This window comes from Pteropus alecto, unplaced genomic scaffold (assembly GCF_000325575.1).
Source record: "Pteropus alecto unplaced genomic scaffold, ASM32557v1 scaffold20, whole genome shotgun sequence".
Classification (NCBI taxonomy): domain Eukaryota; kingdom Metazoa; phylum Chordata; class Mammalia; order Chiroptera; family Pteropodidae; genus Pteropus; species Pteropus alecto.
In genome coordinates this window covers 9417406-9434784 of record NW_006436298.1, presented here as the reverse complement: position 1 = coordinate 9434784, position 17379 = coordinate 9417406, and the positions used below count along the sequence as shown (strand labels likewise).

At 39.3% G+C, this 17379-nt stretch overlaps 1 long non-coding RNA gene across 1 annotated transcript in view; it reads left to right on the top strand.

Annotated features, from left to right (window-relative positions):
- The window catches only part of LOC112480633, a 190509-nt gene that overhangs the window by 1645 nt on the left and 171485 nt on the right, over positions 1 to 17379 (top strand). The window contains exon 2 of the long non-coding RNA XR_003046719.1: positions 2280 to 2539. This is a non-coding gene — a long non-coding RNA (uncharacterized LOC112480633). The remainder of the gene's footprint in view (positions 1 to 2279; positions 2540 to 17379) is intronic.

Below are 17379 nucleotides of genomic sequence, written 5' to 3'. Positions count from 1 at the left end.
GCAGCAGCCGAGCCTCAGGCCTTTTTCTTTTCCATTGAAGGCTATGGTCTCACTCCTGCTATTTCAGCTCCTCTTCCTTAGGAAAACCCACCTATGATATGGTGAAAATTAATGAGCAATTTTTACATTGCAATGTGCAATTTTAATGTGCAATTATGTGCAGCATAACGTACAATTTTCATATCATACCGACATCCTTTCTCTATCATCAGTCACTGGTGGGGTAATTCGTGCTACAGAAACACACATGGTAGCAGAAAAGAATGTGTTATGTTATTTAATTCTCACAACTCTAGAAGGTATTGAGGCCGGTAGTTCTCACATTAGTGTGCATCAGAATTACCAGGAGGGCTTGGTGAAACAGATAGCTGGGATTCATCCCCAAAGTTTCTGATTCAGTAGATCTGGGTGTGGAGCCGAAGAATTTGCATTTCTAAGAAGTTCCCAGACCGACATCAATGCTGCTGGTCAGGGGACCATATTTGAGAACTACTGTACTAGAGGAAATGGATAATTGGCAAGATTTTGTGACTTGCTCAAGGTTGCTGTAGGAATGGTGGGCCTAAATCTGGGGCCTAGTGAGGCTACATGACTGAGAAATTGACCTTTGATGATCTATAAACACTTAGGAATGTGCTGGGGTTGGTTTCAGTAATTACTTACACCTAGTCAGCAGGCAGGCATGTAGCTCAGGCAAGGTGTAGCTATTCATTGTTGTGGAGACCTGGGCAGTCTATCTCCACCTGGGGGCATGCCGAATGGTGTCCTGGTTTGTTTCTCATTTGCTATTTAAGAACTTAGAGCTAACGTGTGTTTTCGCAGTCCCAAATACAACCTTCCTACTGAGGCAGCTGGCAGACACACCGCCACAGGATTCGAACCCAGGCACTCTGACTCCAGCATCCGTGTTTTTTTGCCATCCAGCTGCACTGCCCTGTTCAGACTTTCCTGACAGGAGCCAGGGAGGGAGTCCACCTGTGACTTGCTTATGTTCCTGTTTAGTGTGGCCTTGCTTCAGGAAGATGAAAGACAAATTGTGGCAGAATGCCCATGTTTGAGAGATGCTCTGTATGACTATCAGATCTCTCAAAGATTAACTTTTAAGATTTTAAAATTCATGGGGCAAAGGTGGTATGATATAATCATAGAAATGAGAATGTTGTCCATTTTCCTCATGAAAAAAACCCCTCCCAACTGCAGAAAGTTGTAGTTTATTACTACATTAGAGTTGTGAAATTATAGGCTGGAAAATACGTGTTGTCTTTTACTAAATGCCTCTAAATATTTTAGGAGATGTTTACACACCCTGAGAGCATGACATGATAAAAAGAGCTTTGTAGTCAGGCTCTGTGATTTGAATCCAAGCTCTGTCACTTCTTGATTGTGTGACCTTGGGAGGTTATTTGTCTAGTCGGAGCCTCCATTTTTCTCATCCGTAAAGTGGTTTAATAATATCTATTTCACTAGGTTGTGAGGATGAAACGCAGAGACACAGATTTGCTTCTCACACAGACTAGCTATTTCTTTAGTTTCCTTGAGGTTTCACAATGGAACCAAGAAGTTTCCTATCAAATGTATCGCATTCAACCTTGCTCTTGCTTCAAAAGAACTAGAAACCAGGCAGTAGTTGCATCTCAAGAAGACAGAAGTAGAAGCCTGCTAAAACTATCTTGGCTGAGATTTCTGGTTCAAAGCATCACAAAGCTAGCAGTTTTCCAACTTTTTACTAACATATACAAAGACAAAAAAAAAAAAAAGATAAAACTTACAACAACACTGAAAAGTAACTAACCACCTAATTTGAGAATTATGAGGGAACTGGCAACAACTACAAGGCAGATGGAGAGGACCAAGAATAACCAGTGTAGCTTACAGCTTACATCATACCTCATCTTCGCCTTCATGATTTGGAGACCTGGAGCCTGCATCAAGCAGAAAAATGTACAGGGCTATAAGCGGGGCAGAGTGTCTTTCTTTCTGTTTCTCCCTCTCCTTCCTCCCACCGCCACCTGTCCCTCTGCCTCTTATCTCCACTCAGTCTTCCATCTTGTTATAATTAGGCCAGGCCCCCAAATCTCAGAAAAGAAGTGACTGGGAAGTAGTGGGGTGCTGGCAGTGGTCCAAGACCTGTGAGTATGGCAGACATACATTGTAGTGGCCCCAAAGAGTCAGGCCCTTGAATAATCTCTTCCCTTCAGTGCAGGTAGTACCTGTGACTGGCTTCTAGCTGACAGAGAGTGGCAAAAGTGATGAATGTCACCCCTGTGATTATATTACAGAGAAAGAGAGTCTCCTTCTGGCCTTGAAGAAGGAAACCGCCATGTTGTAAGAAGGCCTGAAAGGGGGCCACATGCAAGGAACTGTGGAGCAGCACCCAGGTGACAGTCAGCAAGAAAGTGGGACCCTCAGTCCTACAGCTACAAGGAACTAAATTCTGCCAACAACCTTGTGAGTTTGGAAGAAGACCTGAATCCAAAATGAAATACAGCCCACTGACGCCCTGATGGCAGCCTTGTGAGACCCTGAGCAAAAGACCCAGGTAGGTTGCACCCAGACTCCTGACCACAGAAACCGTGAGATCACAAATGTGTGTTCTTTTAAGCTGCTGAGTTTGTGGTCAACGGTTGCGCAACAAAAGAAAAGTAATACAGAGAGATGATGTTAGTTACAGTCTCTATGAAGTAAGCATTGTGTGGGAACTAAATAAGAACCCTGGGCGTAGCATGCTGGGAATTAGAGTGACTAAATAGGTTGTGGAAGCAGAAACCAGATAGTGAAGGTCAGAGGAAGGTGCCACCTCAGGGAGACAGAAATGAAGTCTGTGGGAAGTGGAACTTTGCCTGTGAGCTGTAGATAGCAAACCTGTCCTACAACTGTAAATCTGATAAGGAGATTCCAACGGTACCGTGTAAGGAGACTTGGGAAGTAGGTGGGGGGATGAGAGGACAAAGAAAATCAACTTTTTATAAATATCAGGAAATATCCAGGAACAGCGTGAACAAATTTATAAAATTTAAATGGGAGACTGAAAAGAAGGCTTCCCGTCGCAAATATTAAATGCTTTTCTATATATTAATCTACAAATTTAATGTGATTCTGGTAAAAATCTTAATGGAGTTTTATTTGGAATTGGACAAAAGAATTCTAAATTACTCAGAAGAATGATCACTTACGAGAATCCAATACACGTTTTGAAAAAGAAGGGTAATGAAGGAGATTTCGTCTTATCAGAAAATGAAACATGTCTTAAAGCTATAATACTCGTAATTGTATAGTAGTAGTTCAGGAATAGGCATGCAGATGATGGCACGGAAGAATAGAAGTCCAGAACAGACCCAAGGACATGTATATGTCCACCCTTGTGCACTTGTTTTGTGTTGGTATATGATAAAGATTTTATTTCTAATTATTGGGGAAAGGCAAACTATATCACTATCTCATACACGCCACATACAAAAATAACTTTTGATTAATTTTATACTTAATTGTGAAAGATGAAAATTTATAGGTTAAACAAAATTTTGGTGTCTTTGGTTTTAGAAAAGGAGTTTCTACGATGATACCAAAACCAAGAATCATAAAAGGAAGGGTTGTTACAGTCGATTACACAAATGATGCGAACTTCTGTAAGATATAAAATTCCACAAAATACCTGAAAGGCAAACAAATAGAAAAATAATATGTAACATAAATGCCAAAGTATTGTTAAGCTTTGAGCTTTTACAGATCAGTTTGAAAAGATAAACAACCAATTGGAAAAATGAGCCAAAACTAAAAAGAGGCAACCACAAAAAACACCAGCTTGTGTGTTTGCTTTGCTCCATGTGCAAATACCAATTTCTGAGGCTTCCAGGAGCAGCAATGTTGGGGGTACCACACTCCTGGCCAGTGTCACATTATTTTGGGGGAGAGGTACAATTTTAATCATCTTTTTGTCGAGTTTCATTTTCATCCACATTACTCAGGAATTTCTAGCTAATGTTCAGACCTTTCTTTTATTAAATAATCTCACTAAATGGAGATATTATATGCATCCACACTTTCACCCCAATGAATGCATCTGTTGCTAAAGCCTATTTTATTAAAATAATTATTTTTCAAAATGGATATGACTTTATCTTTTTACGATCATGGAAGCAATTCATGCTTCTTGAAAAACATTTACTCTGTGCAGAAAGATGTAAAAAAGACAGTAAAATACCCTTAGCTTGCCACCCAAAGATAACTTGTATTTCTTTGTGTGACTGTGTGCACACATTAATGCACATACATTCACGCAAGCATGTATTTATTTATATTTTTTAAAAAATGAGATCATACTTTTTCCTACTTCAACAATATATCATGAATAGCTTCCCCTGTTAATAAATGTAGATCTACCTCATCGTTTTCAATGGATGCATAGTATTCTTCAAAATGAATGTGTTTTAATTAATTTAACTAGTCAACTATGGATAAAATTTAAGATTGATTTATTTATTTTACCATTATTAGGAGGTCTGTAATTGATTCCTTACACATATTTTTGGCCATGAGTCTGGTTATTTCCTAAGAATAAGTTTTCCTAGAACAGAGATGATTAGTCAGTTGTCCTAAGGGAAGAAGGAGCCAGATAATCTGATGCAATAACAAGCTGTAATATTTGAGGAAGAGAAGAGATACTGAGTTTATCACAGTCACTATCACTCGAATCTGTGCACAGTCCAGCCCCATGGATACATATCTGGGTCCAGAAAGAAGTTATTATGAGCAGCACTGCTTCCAGACCCCTTTCTAGTAGTGGAAGCAAGGAAGGGGTGGAGAGGAGAGAGCGGCTTCCACTGCTCTGCTCCCGGCTAATACGTAGCACTGTGGAAGTCCTGGGTTGGCTGTCAGAGCAGGAGGCAGCCCGAAGGGGTTAGATTTATAGGTTTGCACATGTGAGAACCCAGAGCAGGGGTGGTTTAGGGGGTTTGTAGGGGCAGTTGGCCATGATGTTGCCTAATTCTATCTATACCCAGTGGCAGGTGATACTTGGAGACATTCAGGTTATACTATAATTACGTGTGGGTATAAAACAACTCTGTGTGTCTAATGCCTCAAAAATACTGAACATACACTCTATTCTATTTTTAAGCACCGACATCAACTTTGTTATGTCTGTCATTTTATAGTTTAAAGATGGCACCTTGGGGCATGTTCTTTCTTACTTCCTATGTACTCATAGCCAGTGTAAGGCCTCTTGGATTCTCTTGACAGCCACTTGCCAACTCAGCCATATATGATGTGAATTCTTTCTCCTCTTTATTTAAAATCGAATATGAAATTGATCCTCTCAAACGAAAACTTTAAGTGACTGCTAATTATATAGAGATTATCTTTTATCTTTATTTCTGTTTCCTAGCACAGTGCTTTCCTATAGTTCATGTATCAGATATTGAACAAGGAGGAGTAACCGAAACTCCAAAGTAGAAGAGTATGGTGAGCACTGCTTATTGTCGCCTTATACTCATCCTCCCTCCTGTCCACTCATCTTCCCCACTAAAAGAAGTCCAGTTTATTCAGGAGCTAGGTAAGACCCATTGATTCAGCCCCTATCTTAGTCCCAAAATAGAAACCATGATTAGTCAAAATCAACCACAATAATTCATTTTGCTTGGCCTTTAGTTGGTTGATCGATGGCATGTGGTCTTGTTTTGGCTAGCGAGAGATAAGGGGACGTCTACTCAAGTAAGCTTAGTTTCCCAAATGAAAAGACAAAGTCTCTCAAGAAGGAGTTTTTCTTTTACCCCTTTTACTTCACTGTAATGGGGAGGTAATGCCTGCAAGAATAGTGACCATGGGATGATAAGCATGAGGATGCTAAGATGATGGATCAGCAAAATAAAGAGCACCTTGGTCTCTGAGGACATTGTGAACAATCAAATCCTTCCAGTGATTGCTTATTTCCATACTTGGTGCTACGTGAGAAAAATGAGTTTCTATTTTTTTAAGGCCACTCTAAGTTGTGTTTTTGGTTATACCACCAAAAGCATTCCTAAGTGGGGTGTGGAACAAATAAAATAAGTGACTTCATTATCCAGGAGCATGAGCTCTAGAGCCAGATTGCCTGGATTTGTGTCTAAGCTCTTCAATGTACTAGTTTTGTGACATTGGCTGGATTAACCTGTCTGTGCCTCAGTTTCTCCATCTGTAAGATGGAGATAATAGTACCTACTTCATTGATTGTTCAGTGCAGTCCAGAAGAAATATCAAAATGTCAGCTTAACTTCTTTATGGGGTCATAGCAATACACAGGTGTCCAGAGCTGGAAAATTGTACCTAGATTACTTTTAATAGAAGAATGCAAAATCTCTGCTAACACATCATTTTAAGTAAACTTGGACTGGGAAATGGCTTGTAAAAATTTTTCAACCCTTCTCATATTTATTATGGCCAAATGTAAAATTGTTAGTCTCTGGGATTGTCTAGAAATGTTTGGGATTTTCCACTCTCATAAAACAAAGGAGCAGAGTTATTCCACATGTAAGTCTTAGGCTTAGTCTGCTCAAAAGAGTGGAGCCTGCCTGTTCCAAACAAGCTCATGTTTCTTTATGTGGCCACCTTTTCTCTCAATACATTATTCCTTCCTAAGTTTCTATTTTTTTTTTCAGAAATTTTTCTAATTCTGAAAGAGTTGGCATTTCTGCCTGTTTCTTATAGTTGTATCTTTTTTTTAAAAAAAAAGATAATCAACAAACAATTTATGTTATTGAAGTGTCATCGAAAATACAAAGGAAGTAGAGACACTAGTCTTTGCTCTCTTGCTATTTATAGTCTTGTATGTCAGGGTCTGAGGTCACCCAATATTCTACTTTCATAGGTGGGTTTATTAAACATAATGTATTAGATATCCATATCGTGATTGACCAAAAAACTCAGAGGTCTTCCTCTGCCATTTCTGATGAGCAGGTGGTTACTTGAAGAGGAAAGGCAAAGACCCATTTAAATTTGGTGCTCATGAGTACACTTGGAATTGTCTCTTATAGGGCATTCAGGCTTCTGACGCCAAGTGAGTTGTGTTTATCTGCCAAGTAACCCTATGGCAATGGAGTGTTAAATTTAGAGGTGAATCCAACATTCTCTTTGGGGTTGCCTCCCACTTGACTAAGAGGAGAAAGTTAGGTCTGGATTTTGGCACAGCTGAGAATATGGAAGCAACCACAGGCCAGCTCCTCCAGGCTTCTAATCATAGCTTGGATGTCATTTGCCCTAGGCAGCAACAAGGATTCATTAAGCCCCCTCGGGGTACATGATGTTGGATTAAGAACTCAGATTATGCTGAGGCTCTGACTCTGGACTTCAGTCTTATACTTTTGTTCAAGGTAACAAAACATTCACAATTAATATTGTTCTATTTAGTTTCAGACCTCCCTCTGCCTTCTAATAACATAATGCTCTGATGATGACTAAGGAAACAATCATTCCAGTCAGCCAACATACCTATCCTGTCCTCTGGCACAGAGGCCCAAGTGTCTGATGAGTCAGGGAAGAAGAATTTAAATATGGTAAAACCACCTCTGTTTGAAACTCAGTGACCTGAACCCAGACATTTACAGATAGAAGCAGAGTATGTGAGAATCAGAAGGTAATTTAGTGATCACTTTGGCCAGTTGTACTCGAACTGTAGCACATACCAGCATCACTTGGAGGGCTTGGCGGAACACAGATAAATGCCCAGAGTTTCTGATTCCATGGGTCTGGGGTGGGGCCCAAGAATTTGCATTGCTTACAAGTTCCCAGGTGAGGTTGGTGCTACTGATTTTGGTAGCACATCTTGAGAACTTCAGATTTAGACAATTTCTGCACTTTACAATTAAGGGCATTGGAATGGAGACATTGGCGGATTGAGAAATGGAATTGAGAAATGGAAGCTAATTGAGAACCGAAGAGCTAAGACTAAATTCAATTCTTTTGGGTTGGGTTCATTGTTCTTTCCATTCTACCATTAATGCCATGAATTAACTGTGTCCACAATAATATGTATTTGCTTGGGAACAATAGGACATTAGCGCTTCCAAGTCTTTGCTTTCCCATTAGGTGACTATTAACTTTGGGAAATCATATAACCTCTTTATTGTCTCAGTTTCTGTAAAATGAGATAATAGTAGTAAATAGAATTATAAGACCTACCTTATAGAGTGATTGTGAAGATTAACATATAATAATTTATAAGGTTCTTAGAACCATGCCTAGGAAACTACTATGATTGCTGTAATTACTATTATTAAATATTAGTTATTTTCAATTAATTTGAATATATTTCATATCACCAAAGTTTCACTTTATCTGGTCAAACCGGTTAGCACAAGGATAGTAAAAGTGACTAAGAGAAAAAAATTTCAGAATGTGACTAATCCTAGAGCAGGTGGTTTAATATAATTAGATTTTAGATTTTAGAGCTTCTAAATGATCTACTCCATCCCTCTCTTCCTACATGGGAAACAAAGAAGTCATGGAGAAATTAAGTGACTTGTCTAAGCTTTTATAGCTAATTAGCAATGCTGCCAATTCTAGAACTCAGTTTAATTCATTACTTTCTTAATCTATGCAGTATTTTCGAATGCAGTATTTTTGAATGTGGTCTTCACTTATAGGTTTGTCTCTTATTTCTATTGCTAGGAATTTAGCAGAATCATATAGTTGACAATAGATTCAGTATCATTTTTTCTTTGCTCTGAATGTCTTTTTTCTGAACCTTTTGTTTTGGTTCCCACAGAGGATGAAATGAGATGACTTTGTTTCCATCAAGTGCTAAGAATACTCACAAGAATTTTTGAACCTACTCCAATTATTCTATACTTCCTCAAAGTCTTCCTTGTCCTGAGATGAGTCAAAGCCATCAAAAGCAAATTACTATTCGACTTAAAAATAGGGACTCATTTGAAGTGTCTAAATTCCAGTTTGGACAGCAAGAGGTTAATAGTGCATAGAAAAAATTCCAGCAGCCCACAAATCTAAGCATAATTATGTATGAACATGAGGCTTTTATTGCTGTCAAAATTAATCACTTTTCAACTTCCAGCTGTTAAAACCCTTCTGGCATCTCTCCAAGCAATTCCCCTACAGTTACTTTTCCTTCAATTAAATTCTGGTGCCGTTCACAGGCTCCTGTTACATAAGCAGCAATTTAAAAATGGACTTCTTGGAGTTTTCTTTTTTTCCCTTTTGCTTAAAACTAGAAAATGATAGAATATGAAGTTTGCTTCTCTTACCCTTTCAGCTCAACTTTTACTTAAGCTGCAAGCCTACAAAACAAGCAATGTGGGATTAAAGTATTAGTGTTTATTATAAAGCACTTTATGTGTGTGTAGTGATTTGTAATAATTTTTATTAGCCGTTTCTCTCAACTGTCCTCTGAGGTAAGTGAAAGTTGTTATGTTTGCTCTCTATACCCACTTTTCTCCTCCAGAAACTTGCAAGATGTGCAGTTTACAAATCTTCAGCACTGGGTTTGGTCTCAGGTTATGCTACCACTTATTTCTAGGATAGTAGTTACCCTCACCTCTCCTTTAACTAAGTGTACAGTTTTGTCATAATGGCAGTAATCTTGGGAAGATAAGCCATCTAAAGTGTCCAAAGCTGCTCAGCTTCCCGGAATTTCTTGTGGTAGACTGCACCCGCTGATTCTAGAAGCAGCTGCAGAGAGGCTTGTTGAGTTGTGAAGATCAGAGGCCCATGGCAAACTCTGGCCACTGAGTTGAGTATGAGTCGTTAATGAGATATAGAGATGGTCCTGGTACTTTATTTTGGTTTATGAATGGAAATGAGCTCACATCTTTGCATTTGCTTGCCCCGGAACTCGTTCCTGGGAATCCAAAAGATTAGTTCTCATATCCTTTCTCTAAGATCTCCAGAGATGAATGAGAGCTGAAGCTTTGCTGTACGGGCACTGGGGATTTTGATCCCTCTCACTTCCCCTGTGGTATTAGGGCACAGGCCCTTCGACATTAGAGTTAGTTTAGCCAGTTTCATTTCCCTGGTTTTCTCTTCATTCCTTCTGATGATGCCTCCACTTTTTGAGTCCAGAGTGAGAGCGCCTTCCCACGTCACTCCTGAGATCTTTGTACCTTCCTTCTCACTCAGACTGTTTCATGCTATTGCTGCATGTTAAAATTCTGTAATGAACAGATGTCTCTAATTTGCCGTTTCTCTATTTTCTGCTATCATCCTCTACTTTCATGCAAAATTAACATATTTCCAGATGCTGATTCCTTCCTGAGCCTTTCTGCCTGATAGTAGCTGCTGGCATGAGATCTGAAACTGGGCAGGGGGTACGAAGATGTCTTTGTGGCAGAGAGAAAAGAATATAGTGGTCTTGCATGTCAAAGAAAAGTAAGAATGCAGCAAACTCCTTGTAGCGCCTCTCCATTTTATCATGAATATGTAGTTCTGTGCTCCGCTTTGTGATGTGGTTGTGAAGAGAGATTGCAGATGTTGGGGAAATCTTCATTCCATTCTCATCATCCATATGCTAAGGGGCTCATCGTCAAAAACCCAGGCCTAGACAACCTAAGCCAGTCAAGACTTAGGACATGGAGCAAGATTCTTTGTTCAAACTGGTCAGTGGACTGGGGAGACATCTGTGAATTTACTGTAGCACCAAGGCTGCCTTGGTTGACAATAGGCTACTGGTCAAATCATATCCATGCTCACATCCAGCCCAAGAAAATGGCTCAAAGCCTGAGCATCTTGGCAGGAATATGGAGAAAGGGCAGATTCATCAAGAAGTAATCAGACTCCCTTTCTCTTTACCACAGATAGCACTACAGTGAAGAATCTGTGTCAACTCATTCCTCCTCTTCCATATATTATCTGGTTAGTTTGCTCTAGTGTGGCTTAGTTGATTTACTCCAGTTAGGGTAATTTGCACAAATCTTGCTGAGCCTGAATGGATGACCTAGAGTGGACTGAATCAGGATTAAGACTTGCTCTAACTTTGACAACCAGAGGCCAAGACTTGGGAAGCTGCCAAGACACCTGAGAGATAAGACGGAGGTCATGTTGAGAGGACCAAGGCCGAGATCTGCTTATGTGGTTTTGCCCTTCTGTTCAGTATTTAATATACTTTCTGTGTGTAGAGCTTTTCTTACAAACTGACACATGCATAGTTTTGTTAATTGGCTTATATGACGTATACATGAATATTGTTTTCCAATGTAAATACCTTGTGTGTATTTTATGTGCTTTTTCCCTTAGGTCGATATTCTATGGGTGGCCAAATTTGGTGTTCTCTAGACCTTTAGATTCTATGATTTTGGCTCTAAACATCTCACCAAATTCTACCCAACGGTAATTAAAAACAAATATACATGCAATCAACAAGTTGAGGAGAAGTTCTGTTTGGTGTTAGAGTCACTTTGCAGTTGGCAAAATATAGTTACACTAATTTATATTGCTCTTATTCCATCTGCTTTCTGGTTTAAAATGTCCAGGATTGACTCAGACTCTGTTTATGCAATATTTTCCATTTACAAAAATTTCCTGAATAATCCATTTTATTTTTCTGAAAGCTTTTGAAAAATGGTAGTTAGTTCCAAATTTGCAGAGTTCAGTCTTATATGACATGATTCTTGAGCTTACAAACGGCTGATAAAGCCTAAGGAGATAACCAAGGGAAACTTTTAGAGCTAAAATGTTTGTGCCAGCGACTCAATGCAAATTATGCCAACAGACAGATAGCTTGGAACGGCTGGTCTTTATATAGGCAGAGCCCAGGTATTCTTGGGTTCTTCTGAGGCCTACAGTTTTCTTATCCCTGCTCCCTGGTTGAGCTTAAACAGGTGCTGCTTTCACGCCCTCACGGAACAGTTGATTTTTTTTAGAGCCATGGAGGCATGAATGTTTATAATTTTTTTCTTCACTATTCAATTATAGAAGGGGAATAGAATAAAAATGTTGAAGATTACAGGACAATAATGCTATAGTAGAAAAAACTGTTTGATGTCTTGATATGGCTTTACTATGCAAGTTAGAAAAAGCTCCATGATTCTGGGCTTAGAGACAGGGTTGAGAGGGTGGTGGCTGCCTATCAGGATCTGGCACTTCTCCTAACTGTTCATTTGCCGGCAGTTACACTCACCCACTTCCGTTTATAGCATTGGGGAAGGAAGGTAGGGATGGAAATCTCAGAGTGAAGGGACTCATTAATTCTGGCCATAATGTCTGAGTTTCAGGTAGTTGACAGGGTTTTTTGAAGACAAATTAGTAGGCTCTTTTTATGGTAATTGGCATTGTTTAGGACAGCCGTCCCCAACCTTTTCAGAACCAGGGACCGGTGCTCCTATGAGAATCTAATGCCTGATGATCTGGGGTGGAGCTGAGGTGGTGATGCTAGCCCTGGGGAGCGGCTGCAAATACAGATGAAGCTTCACTTGCTCTCCTGCTGCTCACCTCCTGCTGCGTGGCCTGGTTCCACAGCCTTGGGGAGTGGGGACCCCTAGCTTAGAAGACAAAGGACTTGAAGGTGTTTTCTTTGTCTGGAAGCATTAGCAACAATTTCCTGTTTTACTTCTTTGGGCATTAGACACCATTATTTAGTTTAGTTTTCATCCTACAAAATTGTCTTCAATTAATTTATAACAATATCTTACATTTGAATTCTACTTTCTAGTTTCCACATAATTTTCATAGACAGTCAATACTCCTGTGAGCAAGACTTCTTTGGAGCTGAAAGAGAAGGTATGTTTATTTTCTTGTTGTGGGCACAAAAATTAAGAGAAAATGTAACTTGTCCAGGGTCACGAGGCAGGTTGGTGGCAAAGTGGGAACTAGAGCCAAAGTCTCCTGACTTCTAGTGCAGCCTTCTCTCTGCCTGAGAAGACAGAAGTATTTAATGATGGTCATTAGCTATAGGTGTCTTTTGTGAAGATGGTTCCATCTGCAGTTGAAGTAGGAGGTGCACTGACCTTTCCTAAGCAGATACTTACGTGTCAGTTCTTCGGTTTGTCAGAATAGCATGTTTGCAATGGCATTTACCATGACAGGTTATTCCTACCTTGACTGTTGAATTTTCTGGGTAATTCAGAGACTTTGCTAAAAAGAAGCCTACACACAACTTCTTTCTGAATCCTCACTAATCTGCTGGCAGCATTCAGGTTCCAGAGGTATCCTGCTGCTTTGAGTTGCTGGAAGCTGTGCTTCGGGGCACCTGATAAGTGCACTCTGGCTTTGCAGCATGCACCTGCCTTAGTGCTCTATATAAAAGGGGCTCAGTTACTGCTGTCTTCTCTTCAGCTCAGCTCCCAGGGAGATATTTAGGGATGGACACTGTTCCTCAACTGACAGGCTACATGCCAATAACTTTTGGTGTTGCTGTCTTATCGGCTGACATGCTGAAAGCTTCAGGGATGATGAGGTGGTTTAACTTCTCAAGGGAGACTGTGGAACATTTCGGTTTTGCTCACCCATTAAAACAGGGTAGTTTTCCCTGTTTTTCATTACGGTGAGGTGCTTGATGCTGGATTGATGAGACAACCACCCAAAGGGTGTGCTAGGTTTCGTGAAGGTGCAAAGAGTGGATGACATCATCAGTAATTTTTAGACAAATTGCACATTTTATTTTTCTCTGCTTCCCAATTGACAGAGTTTTAATAAGAATGTCCAAGGACATGTATACGCTTTCTTTGCAATTTGAGTCGACCCCAAGTTAATTGACATACAAGCCTCTCTGGAAAGAGCTCTTCCTCTTGGCTTTTAGAAATGTGACCTGGTTCCCTGCTTCAGGTAAAATTTCTAATCAGGCAGGACTTCTCTTTAACTCTGTTCAATCTCCATTTCAGAGGTTTCTTCTTCACCGCTCTACATCTTTCTCCACTACCCTTCCAGGCTCAGTATTGCCTACCTGCTCACTATTTGCTGTGCAGCCCCAGCTTGGTCTGCCTTTGATAGTGTCTCTGGGTCATTACTAGACTTGTTTCCCTCTCAAAATTCACCTGACTCCTTCTCTTTGCAGCCTTTCCCTTGCCGTTTATGATAAACTATAATTTCCCTTTTAAAAAATAGCCATTGTTATTGGCTATCATTACTACCACAGCACCCTCATTTCCTCCTGACATATGTTGAGTGCCTACTCTTTGCCATGCCCTGAAGACACGCAAAAAGATAAAAAGGATTTCTGCCTTGGGAGAGTTTATAGTCTGATTGCAAGAATGGAAACACTATCGATAGCAAATAGATTCCTGTCTTACTTCTAGAAGAAAACACTTAAATGTATTCCCATACGGGAATTATAGGAATATGGCACGTTAGCTCCATGGTATTTTTGATAGGTCAATGGGGAGATATTCAGAAGAGGCAGAAACCCTTAAAATCACATCACATCAATGGGTGTCTACAAAAGCCTACTTTTACCTCTTCTCTATCACACTTTCCAGCTGATGACCCTGAAGATGAGATACACAATAAAACCACATGGAAGTGAAGTCAGCTTGAGGGTGGGGCTTGTTCGTTGCTGGGGAGATTCTGTGGGAGTTGCTGGAGCTCATTCTCAATTACCTTTGTTGAGCCTAGTGATGTACAGGGCTGTTGGACCAGAGCTCCTACCAGGCAGAGGCAGGATACAACAAGACACGCAAAACCAGAAACCTTCTTGTTTCTTTAGCATTTCCAGCTGGAAAACAAACGAGAGCCACACATTCCAGCTATGCTTAGGAAACACTGAAATATCCAAGTAGTAATCATCTAGGTATGCTAACTGCACCTCAAAATAATTCTGGGGTTGCCAGTACCATATGTCTTGTAGGCTTCCAATGAACTCTGCTTACTTCTCTCTTTTCTTCAAGGGCCAATAATTGGGGGAAATTCAGCATTTCTACCCCATCGCCACCTTACCCATTCACAGAAAGATTGTTACACATCAGAATGTCTGACCATTACAGTAATCTGTTAAGCCAACAGAACATAGGCATTGGCAAAGTTTAGCCCTTGAAACATGGATGAGAGACTTCAGATTTATAAATGTAGAATTTCAATTAATGCCTAAGAGTTAGAAGAGACACAGAGAAGGATGACCACAAATTCCAGTTTAACTAAGATGCCCTTTGTCTCAGTGTCATTATTAATATTGCCTCTTTGCTCTCAAAAGTGCTCAGTTTGGACCATAAGTTATATGGTTACTTTGCCTTAGAGGTTATCCTGTCCATCTTTCAGTTTGGTTCAAATTTAATGCAGAAATTACTTTTCAGCTATTTCCTCCTCCCAAACAAATGATCTTCTGTTTGCTTTTCATTTTATTAGTAATGCGGGGTGGGGAGTGAGGGTGGCTTATTACTTTGCAATGAACTGCTACTTGCTAAGGAATTCATGTGTCAAAATCAACCTTCCCCTGGACTCCACCTTTGATTCTAGTTCCTTCCCCTGCAACAATACAGAGCAAGTTTCTTCTCTCATCCACAAAATATTTTCTATGTTGGTATATTTGTGTTGTATTTTTAAAGAACATACTCATGTATACTTAGGTTACTTTTTCCAATATTTGAAATTTCAAGGAGCGTTATGTGATTTCGGACTGATGGTTCTTAAAAACAAAACCGAGAATTTTGCTAGGCCCTATCACAGAACTTCTAAGTAGAAACTATGCAAAATTGTTTGGAAATTGTGGATAGAAGATAATTTAAGAGTTACTAACAAAACAACAATGTCAGCATCCTATAGTATCAATTTCTTCATAACTTTTATTATCTTATAATGCAGGTGAATGACCAATGCTATCTCTAGAACTTTACAGAAGGGAAATTTTTTTAATGATCGTATAAATAATACAGGGTGATTGTTGGAGATTTAGAACATCTCAATAAATAAAGTAAATAATTGTAATCACACCATCAGATATAATATTCTTGTTAATATTTTTGGGGTACAGAATAGTCCCCTGTGATTTTTCTTTCCACAATTTTAGTTGCCTGTGGTCAACTATGGTCCAAAAACATTAAATGGGAAATTTTAGGAATAAATAATTCATAAGTTTTAAGTTGTGCAATTTTCTGAGTGATGCGATGAAATCTCTCCCTGTCCCATTCCATCCTGCTACTGACATGAATCATCCCTTTGTCCAGTGTACCCACACTGTAGATGTTACCTACCCATTAGTCACTTAGTAACCATCTCGGTTATCAGATCAGCTGTTGAGGTATTACAGTGCCTGTGTTCAAGTAACCCTGATTTTACTTAATAATGTCCCCAAAGTGCAAGAGTAGCGATCCTGGCAATTCAGACATGCCAAAAAGAAACTGTTAAGTGCTTCTTTTAAGTGAAAAGGTATGTAATGTATACATAGGAAGAAACAGTGTATATAGAGTTCAGTACTATCTGTGATTTCAGGCATCCACTGGGGGTACTGGAATGTATTCCCTGTGGGTAAGGGGGCTACTGTATATCCTTTTTTTTTCTATGCTAAAATACTTGGTAAATACATAATTTATTTTAACAAAATGAGGATCATATTAATTGATATTTTCTCTATTACTTTTATGTTAACATATAATAATTATTCTCCAACTTTAAATAAGCTTTAAAATCTGGTTTTCATGCTTGCAAAATAATTATATGCATTTTGCATTTTCCTAAAGATTATTGTTAGACATTTGATTGTTTTTAACTACTTCATTAATGCTGTAGAAAACATCCATCAATTCTTGTCAGTCTTATTGATTATTTCCTTAAGATAAGAGTCATATAAGTGAAGATTCTGCTTAAAGAATTGTATTTGTCTGTTTGGGCTGCCATAACAAAATACCATAGATTGGGTGGCTTAACCAAGAAAAATTTGTTTTCGGACAGTTCTGGAGGCTGGAAGACTCAGAGAAAGGTGTTGGCCGATTCAGTTCCTGGTGAGAGCTCTCTTCCTGGCTTGTAGATGGCCGCCTTCTGGCTGTGTCCTCACGGGGCAGAGAGAGTTCTGCTGTCTTGTCCTCTTTTTATTAGGGCACCAGCCCTATCAGATTAGGGCTCCTTCCTTGTCATCTCCAAATAGGGTTACACTGGGAGTTAAGGCTTTAAATATATGAATTTGAGGTGGGGGAGAACACAAATATTCAGTCCATAGCAAGAATATAAACCCTTTTCATTCTCTTGATCTGTACATATCAACCGTAAGACTGAACCGGTTTAGCATTCTACCAGCAAGGTAGAGAAACCTTCTTTCAGTACATTTTTCTCAAAGCAGAGCATTATCATTAAAAGAAGGAAGAAATGATGCTAATTTGTTATTAGAAAATTTATAGCTGATTGTTCTAATTTGAGTTTCTTTGAGTCCTGGTAAGGTGAATATTTTCATATGTTTACATGCTGTTCATAGTTCTTATTTCATGAATTAACTTTCCAAGCTTTCTGTTATTTAGCTATTTACTTATTTAATTTGCT